At 35.3% G+C, this 13170-nt stretch overlaps 1 long non-coding RNA gene across 1 annotated transcript; it reads left to right on the forward strand.

The window, feature by feature from the left end:
- The first annotated feature begins 4816 nt into the window (after positions 1 to 4816).
- On the forward strand, positions 4817 to 8211 carry LOC148114365 (uncharacterized). The gene is made up of 2 exons (XR_015734075.1): positions 4817 to 5366; positions 7959 to 8211. It is a non-coding gene; the product is annotated as an uncharacterized LOC148114365 (long non-coding RNA).
- Positions 8212 to 13170: the final 4959 nt, after the last annotated feature.

The raw sequence follows: 13170 nt of genomic DNA on the forward strand, positions 1-13170 counted from the left end.
TCGCTGTCCGATGTGAGCGCAGGCTGCGCAGGCTGCTGGCGCAACCCCACACCAGCCTGCTCGTCGTTGGGATCAGCCACGATCCGCGCAGGCCGCTGGCGGGCCACAACATCATTTCTTGTTGTTGTCTTCTGCTTCTGAACTTTTGCCAAGAAAAGCCTTTGACAATTTAGATTTGGGTTTGAGTCTGCTTTCTGTGTGGATGTGTGGTGGTTACATCCTGTGTGGCTCTCGTGAGTGTGGGTCTGGTGTCATTCTTGGTGTTAGGGACTCGTTTGTCAATAAGGGAGGGTTTCCAAATGGCTGGTAGGTGGGAGGTATCATCTCGTTTATTCATGCTGTGTGGACGTTTTTCTATCTCGATGGCTTCTCTGATTATTCTATTGTAATGTAATGTAATGTAACCACCACACATCCACGCAGAAAGCAAACCCACACTGATGATGAGGCATGACCATGGACCAGAAGCCAGACCACAGCTGCATCATTAGCTACTTTAAACCCCTCCAATCCATACATGAAGCAAACTGACACCCACCATGAAGAGGTGGCACGGCCACGAACATGAAGCCAAACAACAGCAACACAGCTCACCAGCTCAAATCCCCCTGCTACTCAAACTAACCCGAGCACAACCAAGCCCCCACCTAAACAGAATACACACCCAGCCAATCAGAGCACAGCCAACCCTCCATCCAATCAAAGCACAGCCAAACCCCCACCCAATCAGAACACAGCCAATGTCCCACCCAATCAGTTCACACCCCCACTGGCAGTTAAAAGGAAGAAACAGCTGTGATCACATACATTGCTCCTAGAAGCATGAAGCCGAAAACACCAGCCTGAAGATGACAAATGAGACTTCGTCGAAACGTTGCCAAGACACCTCCTATTTTACACGGGAGAAAACCCGAATAACCAAAGACCTACATACAAACACCCGCGAAAACCTCAGAAAACGTATATATATATATATATATATATATATATATATATATATATATATATATATATATATATATATACACACACACACACACATACATACATATACATATACATATACATATACATATACATATACATATACATATACATATACATATACATACATACATACATACATACATACATACATACATACATACATACATATATATATATATATATATATATATATATATATATATATATATATATAAAAGCCTACAAAAAAGAAAGAAAAAGAAACATTGTACCTTTACAGGGAGGATACCTGAGAAGAGGGTGTGGCTCACTGACGAAGCCTTATAAGGCAGAAATAGCTATCTGAGTCTCCCAAAGGGCAGCACAGAGTCTGCTGTCTGTCAGCAAGAAACAAAAAGCCCAGAAACTTGTGAATGAGATTTCACAGAACCAGGGCTGTATAACATCTTAGCTTATGTAGGTAAAACCTGGCTAGAAAGAATATGCATATATATATATATATATATATATATATATATATATATATATATATATATATATATATATATATATATATATATATATATATATATATATATCAGGGGTGGGTTTTAAAATTTTTTACTACTTCTGTGGGTGTGGCTTATTTTGTGGGCATGGCTTGATGGTCATGTGACAATTACTTAGGATTTAGCAGAGGTACTGGTCTACCAGGCTTTTAACTGCTTACAGAGCTGTACCTATCTACCCATTTATTTTTGCAGGCACTGGTCTACCCATTTATTTTTGCAGGCACTGATCTACTCATGTATTTTTGCAGGCACTGGTCTACACATTTATTTTTGCAGGTACTGATCTACTCATGTATTTTTGCAGGCACTGGTTTATCCATTTATTTTTGCAGGCACCATTCTACTCATTTGTTTTCTTTTAACACTGATCTGTAGGGCGGCCCTTTGAAGTCCCGTGGCAAGAGTTTAAACAGTTTTTTTCCCTCTAGCCATCAGCTGGGACTCAGGAGGCAGCAATAGATTGGGGGTGGGGCCAAATAAAAGGTAAGAATAACGTGTGAGGTGGGGGGCAGGGGGGCCAGAACCGGTTCAGTGACATCATATCGTAACCGCTACCAGCGGAACCGGGTGGAACCGGGAGGAACCCACCACTGATATATATATAAAATAGTTTACATAATGTTAGTTTTATGTGATCTTCATTAAGATAGGATACAGCAAGCCCTTTGAAATAAATATTAGCATAATTTAGGTACGTTCCTCACATAACATTTCTAAATCTCATTAATGCTATTAGGATGAGCATAGGTAAGATAATAGAATAGAATTAAGGAGACCCAAGTTCAAATGAACCATGAAAACTCACTTGATACTCTCATTCTAATATAAATCACAGCATTGCTGTTATGAGGAAAACTTGAAAAAGGGAATGTTATATATGCTGCCTTGAGAAAAGAGGAAAGCCATAATATAAATCTAATACCTAGTAATATATACATATTTACATAAACTATGCTTGTTTCCCATTCAGTTAAAACTGCAGTTAAATATGCATAAGATTGGTTTGATGCATTTAACTACCAAGCTAATTTATAGAGTTTGGTACTGAACATTCATAAACGAAAAAGTATAACAGTTAGGTTTTTGCTTGTGACATTATGACTGCTCCAACTACTTCAATCTTCTGTAGAAAGTTCATATTACTCTCAGTGATTGACAACTTGGTTCTGTTTCCAATTTTTGTTTTAAATCTTTGTTCTTTCAGGAATATTGTACTCTATGTATGATCTCATTAATCTAAGCAAAAGCCCAAGTCATTCATTTTGATGAAACAAAAGGCCAAGTCTTATGTATATCCATTCAAAAACTGCCTTATACTTTACTGATATATTAGTATTCCAGAAAATAGCAAATATTCTGCCTTACTATATAGACAGGTTTGTTGCACAGTGTTCATAATCAAAAATCAAATTAGCTCCTTGAAAATTCCTATTGCCAAAGACTTCACATTCTTGTCCAGATGTAAAATCAAAGCACATTCCAATATAGTCCCAAACGAGCTGCCACAATAAAATAGATGACACATTATTTATAACAATCTAGAAGAGGATTTTTTTTCTCTTTTTCATTTTTCTGATAAATTTACTTGCTTTGGGTTTTTTTTGTTTCATATTTTGGATTCCTTTAAAACATGAAATAAAAATGTGCTATAAAAATATGCGCACAATTCTGCAACTAGTTCAAGTACAGCATGGAAGATAGTTCTGTGGAGGTTACCATGTATTTTGATTAATTCATTCTGATAGGCTAGTTATATAAACAGGAAATGGAATCTGTTTCTTCCCAGCGGATGTGGCACAATGGATTACATTTAATTCTAGAATTTTGCTAAGTCTATGCACACACATTTCCCAACTCTACCTAAAACTGTAAGATAGTAATCAAAACTGTATTATTATACAAAATGATTAAAGCAGTTATTCGTTTTCTTTCATCAAATCTTATTAGCCTTGTGCATGCTACATCTGCTTGAATGCTTCGTGGCATCCGGAGAGTGATTGTCTCTTTTGTTCTGTAAACTGAATTTGTCAATTCCGAGTCATCATGCACAAGAATTACTTCATCACAATTCCTCCCTCATATCTTGCCATATGATTATTCTTCTTTCTTCAAGTTCAGCACCATATCAACCCCTATTTGTTAACTTACGTGTTTTTTCCTTAGATCTATTATGCATACCTGCTTACATGTCACATGTAACTTTTGCTTCACAATTCACTGGATCCTTCAGTTTAAGCCTTTTTCTTGCCTCCCAGCTGCTTCTTTATCTTTGTGCCACCTTTTATGCTGCAGATGGCTATGACAGGAGGTCAGTACAATGGTCCAGACTATCTGAATACCAGGCTGAATTTTAAACTTGTGGTTTGATTGTGTTCCTATAGAAATACATTTCAGCTTCTCAAAAATATGACAAGGTTCCTATTATATGAAACCCTGGTAGAATTCCTTTAGGAATCTTACGTAATTGTTCTTTGGAGGAACTTTCTATTTTTTATTCTTCCCAGGTCCCATTTTTTAAAAACACATATTCTAAATTGTATTAAAGTTACAGTATCATTATTGTTTCAAATATAAGCAGTCTTTCAGTAATATTTTAATCCTTAATTTAAACCCCATGTTGTATGAATATCCCCACATATTTTAATATAGAAGAATTTATTCTTGTTTTATCCCATTCTACATAGCTCGAAATGAGAGGTAGTAAATATTAATTGGATTTTCACATGAAATAATTAGAACAGAAGAAAATACACCTTCCAAATGTGCTAGAATTGTGATGAAAATTCAAATCTATGAAATCAGGTGTAATTTGGAAACTGCTCTTTCAGTATGAAATGTCTTATATTTGTGGATTGCTGAACGTCAGCACTTGCCCCACAGGTAGGAAAAATGAGGCAATTGCTGTATTTTACTGATTCTGGGTGCAGTGGAGAATACTTTTCCATTTTACTATTATTAAACTATCATTGTGACCATTTTCTCTACACAGAATGTGGGACAGCTGTTTCAAATGATATTGCCTACTACTAATACAAATAATCAGGCTTCAAATACTGCTAATAATAATCAAATAGATGCTATATAAAACAGAACTTTTATTGAAGCAAGTGTTTTTCTAACTACACCTCTTCCATCTTTTGCATCACAGTGCTGAATAGTTTCTTAGTCAGTATTATGTACGATATCATCAAACCAAATCTTTGTTAAAAAGATCAGAAATTATACTCAACACAAAGAAATATGTATAAATTATCTATTTCAATTACAATAATATGTATGTGCCTTCCCATGTTCTCCAATTAGTTTCTTAGTCCCCACTCAGTCAGTTATTTGACCTTTACCTTGCTAGTGGTTCTTCAATTTGTCCTTCAAAGCACTCCCTCCACAATTATAAAATGGAATTAAAATGAGTTAGAGAAAACAGCTGCTGTCATGTCTTCCTTATGGCTCAACAATAAATACCATCATTCTGCACTATTATCTATTATACAAGTTATACTATTATCTGTTAGCATATTTATAAAACCTCATCTATTTTGTCTAGGAATTGTTAGACTTTTAAATTTAGAATAACTTTATTGTCAGTTTAAATGTACATTAATCAGCATACATTAAAATGATATTTCATTGCGTACAACTCTCAAAGGATCACCACCAGTGGTGGGTTTCTACTGGTTCGCCCCAGTTCGGGAGAACCCATAGTGGCGGCAGTGGGAGGCTCCGTCCACCCGCCCGGATGTCATCACGGATGACGTCTGCAGAAGTGCTGTGCAGACGCTGAGCAGAAGTGTGTGTGAGTGAAGCAAGTGCGTATACCTGCACGCTCACAGTCCCAAACTGGTAGCAAAGGTAAGTGGAAGCCACTACTGGTCACCACCTCCAATATATTGTACACCACATAAACATGACACAATAAATACTAAATAATGTATATACCCACAAATATTATAAGACACAGAGGAACAACACAGTCTAGTTCAGATGCATACATATACATGGCAAGAAAAACGAATCTTGCAAGTTTACCAAACAGATGGCATAGGGAACAAAGCTGTTAAAGAATCTGGTAGTCCTGCTAGAAAAACTTTGAAACTCCTCCCAAAGGGGAGCAACAGAAACAGACCATAATGTGGGTATGTGGGATCTCTAACAATGCTTTGAGCTCTACACACGTAGTGCTTATAAGCAGTATCCTGAATGACAGGAAGCAAGCTTCCTATAATCTTCTTGGCTGTCCTTACCACTCTCTGAATAGACTTTCTATCTGAGGCACTGCAGCCACCAAACCAAACAGTGATGCAGTTTGTTAAAACTCTCTCAATTGTGCCTCTGTAAAAAGTGGCCAGGACAGAAGGAGAAAGATGTGCTCTCCTCATCTGACGCAGGAAATGCAGACACTGGTTTGCACGCTTCACTAAGGATGACATGTGGAGAGACCAATTCAGATTGTTAGTTATCTGCACCCCCAGATACTTAATACTGTTAACCACCTCTATAGCTGCATCCTTGATACTAAGTGGAGTATGACTATGCTGTATCTTTCTCAAACTTTGGGTGCCAGATGTTGTTTTTGAGAAACTCTACAGCAGTCACAATAAAGAAGCACATGCCAAACTATCTCTCCAAAGTCATAGATTATGGAGGAACAGGGATTTTGTTATATTTGATAGTTAGCTGAAAATAAAACATTATGCTTAGCTCTGGAGAATTCTTTCCTTAAACTGGAAGACATTAAGGTGATCATTCTTCCATAATTTTCCATGCCTTTCTTTTTAATTAGGATGTTTCAACATAGGAAAATATACAAATAAAAAGAAGATAGAAAGTAAGAAAAAAGATAAATAAAATAAAATAGGAAAATTTGTATAGTAATGTCTTTTTTATTGAGAGTTGCCATCTTATTTTTTCCCCACCTTCTTTTACCCTTTCTAATTCCCAAATTCAGAAATCATCAATTTACTTATTTCAACCGAAAGCCCAAATGGTTTCCAATCTTTTGGGAAAAAAAGAAAAAAAAACTTTATTGTTTTTTCCTGACCAAACTATTTAGCTTTGCCATTTTCAGCTCATTTTATAATTCAATCTTCAATCTAACCTGTGGTTATTTCCTTACTTTTCCATCTTTGTGGATATAAAAATTTTGCCACAGTACTTTTCCACAACGATAACGAGGTATTCTTTCCTTCTACCATAATTCTTTAAGCTACCTTCCAGGGTGAAAGCTGCTTCCATCCCAGAAGCTAATAAGAGCTATATTACATAGTGAGAAATAAAGACTGTGTGGTCCAGATGATATTTTTTTGTATGTGACTGTACTATTTTTTTAAAAAAACAATAGTGTTTCCAATTCTCTTTACAGATAATTAAAATTAGTATGAAACAAATATTAATCTCCAATTGATTTTAATTTCCAAAGCCCTTATAGGATAACTTTTTTTACATTCTCTTTAAGAGAACTATGAACAATCCTGACTTCATAAATATGTGCTAGCTCTTGTTTTCTTTGCTGTTTTCTTTCTTTTTTTATATCTTTCAGATTGTGAAAATAAATGCTTTTTCCTAGAATTTTTGGATACTTCGAACACTACTTTTATATCAGCATACTATAAATATTACAATATCTCGGAAAACAATTGGAATAGAAACTTAATTGAACCCTCAAGGAAGAGTATTTCTAATTCTGAAGTCATTAACCAGAAAGACCCTGCTGCTATAGGAGATTAACTTTGTGTTTAAAAAAACATTAATTTCAGATTACCATCTAAATTCATCTGGAAAAGTAGGACTACGATGGCAGCTTTCTGTTCCTCTTTCCTACCATCTTGGCATCATGTAAATTTTTCCAGCCCAGTTATGAAAAAATTAGTCCAACATGATACTATCTAAGTTATATGCCCCTAATATGGACTGTATCACACAATTATGCCATGTATCATACAATAATGTATTTGTTTCTTCCATGTAAATAAATCAGCCAAAACCAACCCTGTGATCTTAACTAGTGATCTGCTCTTTTTCAGAATTTTCCATTACTATGTTTTTATGCTCAGTGCCACTATGTCTCTGACACAAAACAATGCAGTAAGAATCAGTTAGGGTGCCCTTATAATTACAGATTCCAACTCTACTAGGAAGTCAACTGCCTTTCAAATAAAGGAAGCATACAATCAGAAGTAAAATGACATCATGAGAAACTTCTGGAGAATTTCCTTTTCAATAAATTCATTCAAGACTATAGTAAAAGAAAGAATTATTTTAGGAGTAACAAACCAAACACGCATAATCCATCAAGTCTTAAAAGGCTGTAATTTTGTGGCTGAATTCAGTATCTAACACAATGCCTTGACTATTACTGGTTTCTTTCATAGAATAAAGTTTTCAAAGAGGCTTTAGGAATGTGTTCTATTCCTGATAACAATTTTAAAATGCTACTCCTTTCAGTTTACAGGATTTTTATGCCAAGTTTAAAAAGAAAACCCATCAAGCAAGCTCTTGGAATTGCATCAATTAAACCACGGGATTGAGTGAAATGATTGAAAACAGACTGTCTGCCTGGGAGATCTCTGGTTCAATGCAAGCAAGACAGTCCTGCTTCATATTCTGAAAAACAATCTTTGCAAGCTAGTGTTCTCCAGATAATTTTGACTTCAGTTACTGTAAATTCAGAATAAAATGGCTTATAAATTTTTAGACATTTCATGTTATTTTCTTTATGAAGAAAAATATCAAATGAGCAATTTATTCCCATCCCATCCATCCATTCATTTGACTTATATTCACTTATCCTCTGGGAACTCTAGTCAGTAAATGTAAGAAGGTTTTCCTTCATCTTACCCTTACAGCAACTCTTTGAAGAAAGGTGGACTGAGCTCCATAGTCCAATGGGGCTAAAAACCGGTCTCATTAATCTCAGTCCAACACTTTAATCTTTCACAAGTATATAGTATTTGGCAGTGATGGAGAAACATTTTATCCTTTTTGACAACACATGAAAGCTTTATGGGACTACAAGTATGATTTAAATGATTGGGTTGAATCCAATTTTAGTAATAGCTAAAATTGATATCAATAGGTTTTTTTAATTAATCATGAATAAAGGCCCATTAAATTTAACTAATTGACCCTAGGAGCAACTAAACCAAATTTCTATTGTGGGATAACCAGTTGTATAGATTCTATTAGAAAGAGCATTGATCTGAATTAATACGAGTTTGCAGGGTACCAACAAGTATTGAATTTTGCATAGGTATCACATTGAATATGTGTTGGGATTATATTCCACATTTCTCAGGCAGGTGAGATAGCATGAAAGATTATGTTATCATAAACAATACCACTAACAAAATAAGGTTTATTAAAATGTTAGGATTTTATATCAATGGATATGGATTAATATCAGGGATTTCTTTTGTAAATTTCCTCCTAAACAGTGGTCAGTTGAAATTACATTTTTCACATAGCTGAAATAGGATTTAAGTAACATGATAGGTGTTTATTTGTGCATATGTGCAGGTGTGTGTGAGAGAGAGAGAGACAGAGAATGTTAACATGATAATATCAGGAAAACATGCCATTTTTTCAACATTATTTCTTGTATACAACAGGAGAGAAGCCTATTATCAGAGGAAAACATTTTTTAAATAATTCACATTACAGTACAGTTCCAACATCATGGCCAGGTCAACAAATTCACTGCTGCTTATTGATTTTATTCAGTAACAAGGCAGGAAAGGCCACATTTCAAGGAACTGTTTTCAGATTGGCTCTTTCTGTGCGATAGAATCTATTTATGAGGATCCTTGGGAAAAAAATTAAGATTGCACAGATTTTCTCTGTGCTCAGTGAAGCAAAATATCAAGTAGATATCTTTATAGCCTTACACTCCATGCAATGTTGCCAGCCATGAAAATAGTCTTCCGAGGGAAAAAATGATAGCGGGAAAAATAATTTAGTATTGATTCAATGCGATTTTTCATCTGATTCAGTGACCTGTTCAACAATTTGTCATTGGAAATTGAAGATAGAAAACTCTACAACACAGAAAATGTAGTGATAGTTAAATGACAAAGCCTTGTTCTTATACACATTTTTTTTCTTGCATCATATATTCAGTTTAATATGAAAAACTTTCTGATTTGATGAAATCAGAAGTTTATCAGTATATTTAAACAAAGATTTTCAAATCTTGATGAAATTGTAATTTTAGGGGGGGGGGGGTTGCCTCTCTCAAAAATTAGGGCAGGGCTCAAAGGATTCTCCTGTTGTATACCATCAATCTCTGTTGACCGAATAGAAAAATATGAAATCATTAGATATGATCATATAAGGTGCCAATGCTCATTCACAAGCTGTGTGACAAATTTATTAAAATAAATAAATCAGATTCTAAATAAGAATTTAGAAGTTTGTCAAAATTAATATTATATTTTGCAACCCACCTGGCAATCAGAATCCACTATTTTGAAAGTTAAAAAACTGATTTTTTGATATCAGAAGTTTTCCTATGTCTTTTGACTCAAGTTGTTTATTCAAACTTCTTGCCTTTTAAGGGGAGAAATCTCTATAAAATTTCCTTTATTAGAACAGAAGTTTCTTGGAGGAGTTTCTTGGACATCTTCAAAGAAAAAGAAAAATCAGAAAGTCCAGTTGCCTCTTGAAAAAGCACCTTTGGGTTTCTCACAATTAGATAGTACAATATGCTGGGATTGTTAGGGTTTAATTTTGATTTGCCCCAATCTCCAATTATCTGACTGTCTCCCCAGCAACAAAATTAAAAATAATGAAAACCCTAGTCTGTAAAACAAATAACCAAACAAACCAGCATTGTTATTATTTATTTATTATTGTTTTTATTATTATTATTATTATTATTGGTTAATCTTTAGTGAGATTCACAGCCTTTGAGGCTGGTTAATAGCTCAGCAGCTCGAGTCCTAACCAAGGACCTAGGAACTGTTAAGGTATCGTCGGAGGATGTAAGCTGTTCCGAGTAAGGTGGTTTTTTGTAGAGTCAAAATGTTCAAGTCCGGCAATTTTAGAATTTCTAAATAGCGGGGTAGCCCTTTGGGTATTGCTCCAAGGGCTCCAATTACAATCGGGACAACACACAATTTCTTTTTCCACAGTCGCTCAACTTCAATTTGTAAGTCCCGGTACTTTGTGATTTTTTCTTGCTGCTTATCTTCAATTCGTGCATCACCAGGTATTGCAATGGCAATGAACCATACTTTTTTCTTTTCAACTATTGTTATGTCAGGTGTGTTGTGGACCAAGTGCCTGTCAGTCTGAATCCTAAAGTCCCACAAGATCTTGAGTTTCTCATTCTCTAAAACTTTCTCAATCTGATGTTCCCAGTGGTTTTTGCTGTACTCAAATCCAAACTTCTGGCACAATTTCCAGTGAATGATCTTAGCAACACGGTCATGGCGTTGTAGGTAGTCAGTTTGTGAAATTTTGCTGCACCCACTGATCAGGTGGTCGACTGTCTCATCTTTTTCATTGCATAGGCGGCATTTGCTGTTGGTGGTAACATGTTGAATTTTTGCCTTCATGCAGTTTGTGGCTAGGGCTTGTTCTTGAGCTGCCAAAATAAAGCTTTCTGTTTCTTTTTTCAGTACTCCTGATCTTAACCAGTTCCAAGTTAGTTTCTGGTCAGCTTTGCTTTCAATATTTTTCAAGTATTGGCCATGCAGAGCTTTGTGTTTCCAATTTTCAGCTTGCTGCTCAATTACTTCTTTCTTATATTCTGCTTTTGTTTTAGTTGTCTTTAAAAGGCCTTCTTTATTTACTTCCTTAATCATTGGTTCTTCACTTTTCTGGATGTAATCATTCAAGCTGCATTTTTCTTCTTCCACAGTCTGCTTTACTCGTAGGAGTCTTCGACCACCCTCTGCTCTTATTATTATTATTATTATGTATTATTATAGCCTCTGAATATATGTTCAGGGACACACAATCCTTCTTTTGCGTTTCCATTAGCAAAGCTGTAGCCTTATTTTCCCACTCTTGTTAAATTCTTAACTTTATGCCTTATAGCTGCATTCCAGGGTTGGGGGAAAGAAAACTATAATCTGAATAGTCTGATCTTCCTAAAAAAGATTATCATAATAAAATCAGTTATTCTTCTGAATTGAGTAGCTACTGCAGCTGTTTTAATATGATTAGGTCTAGGATTTGTTATTTGTCTTTTTCACTTTATATGAACAAAAGTCATTATATGATGCCACCTCATGGATGAAAAGAGAAAAAATGTTCTGCACATTCCTCGCTGATTTTAACCCAGGAATCTCAATGTTGGCATATGATATTGGAAATACAAATAATGAATTAAATTGTATTTGCATACATGAATACACACAAATGTTAATTTGAGAAAAAACACTATAATTTGGAATGCATTATTGGTTGATAAATAGATCTTGGAGGGTAATATATTTAGTGAAATATATCATCAGATGTAGGATTTTTTATTTTTATTTTTACATTCTTTAGAACTGTCCTTATGAGCCTCATTCTGAAGTATGATATGCAACTATAATGTCTCAAGGTAGTCTATTTGCTTATTGTTATTTTTTAATCTAAGAAATGAAGTGGCAATACAGGTAGTTCATTTAGTGACTGTTCAAAGTTAAAACTTTAAACTGAAGTTACAACAGTATGGGAAAAAAACAACTTATGACTGTTTTTCACTACCTTTGCAGCATCCCCATGATCATGTGATCAAAATTCAGTTGCTTGGCAACTGGCTCATACTTATGGTTGTTGCATCATTCCATGGTCATGTGATCACCTTCTGACAAGCAAAGTCAATGGGGAAGCTATATTCACTTAACAACCAGGTTACTAACTTATCAACTGCAGTGATTCACTGTGGCAAGATACGTTGAAAGATGGAGCAAAACTTAACATATGTCTCACTTAACATATGTCTCACTTAACAACAGAAAATTTGGGCTCAATTGTGGTCGTATGTCAAGGACTACCTGCACATTATAGTACATTCAGGACTGTATGAATAAGGGGTAGTAAAGCGAAAATATCAGGAGAAAAGCAGAGCAACCAAGAGGACATTTGATTCCAGTAACCAGGCCAAAATATATTTACTTTGAATTGATTTCATCATGTATTATGTGGAAATGGAATAAAGGTTATTCTTAATCAATATTTTATTGCATAATTATTTTAACTTGTTTACATATTTTATGAGTTTCCTGGATGATATCCACTTCTACTTATAATTATTGTATATTGTATATTGTATTTCTCACTTACTATAGTCTCATATGAGTGAAATAAATGTGCCATAAATTAAAAGTAGGAGCATTGGGTGTTTCCTGCCTGACAACCAGGGATGGATTCTACTTACCTTTACTATCAGTTCGCAACGGGATCGTGTGCACATGCTTGCTTCACTGGTGCAGGTGCCTTGTTTCTGCGCATGCGCAGATTACCGATGATGACATCTGGGACAGTGGGCGGAACCTTCCTCCGGTTTTACTACCAGTTCTTGTAAACCGGTCTGAACCGGGAGCAACCCACCACTGCTGACAACACTGTAGGACCGTCTCTTTAATTTGGGGAATAACCTAAGTTCCAGTTAATACAGTTTAGCTGAGGGGCCACAGATGGCCCTACTTTGTCCTAGTTCTATAAT

This window comes from Pantherophis guttatus, chromosome 4, assembly GCF_059756535.1.
Source record: "Pantherophis guttatus breed Tessera chromosome 4, ASM5975653v1, whole genome shotgun sequence".
Lineage (NCBI taxonomy): Eukaryota > Metazoa > Chordata > Lepidosauria > Squamata > Colubridae > Pantherophis > Pantherophis guttatus.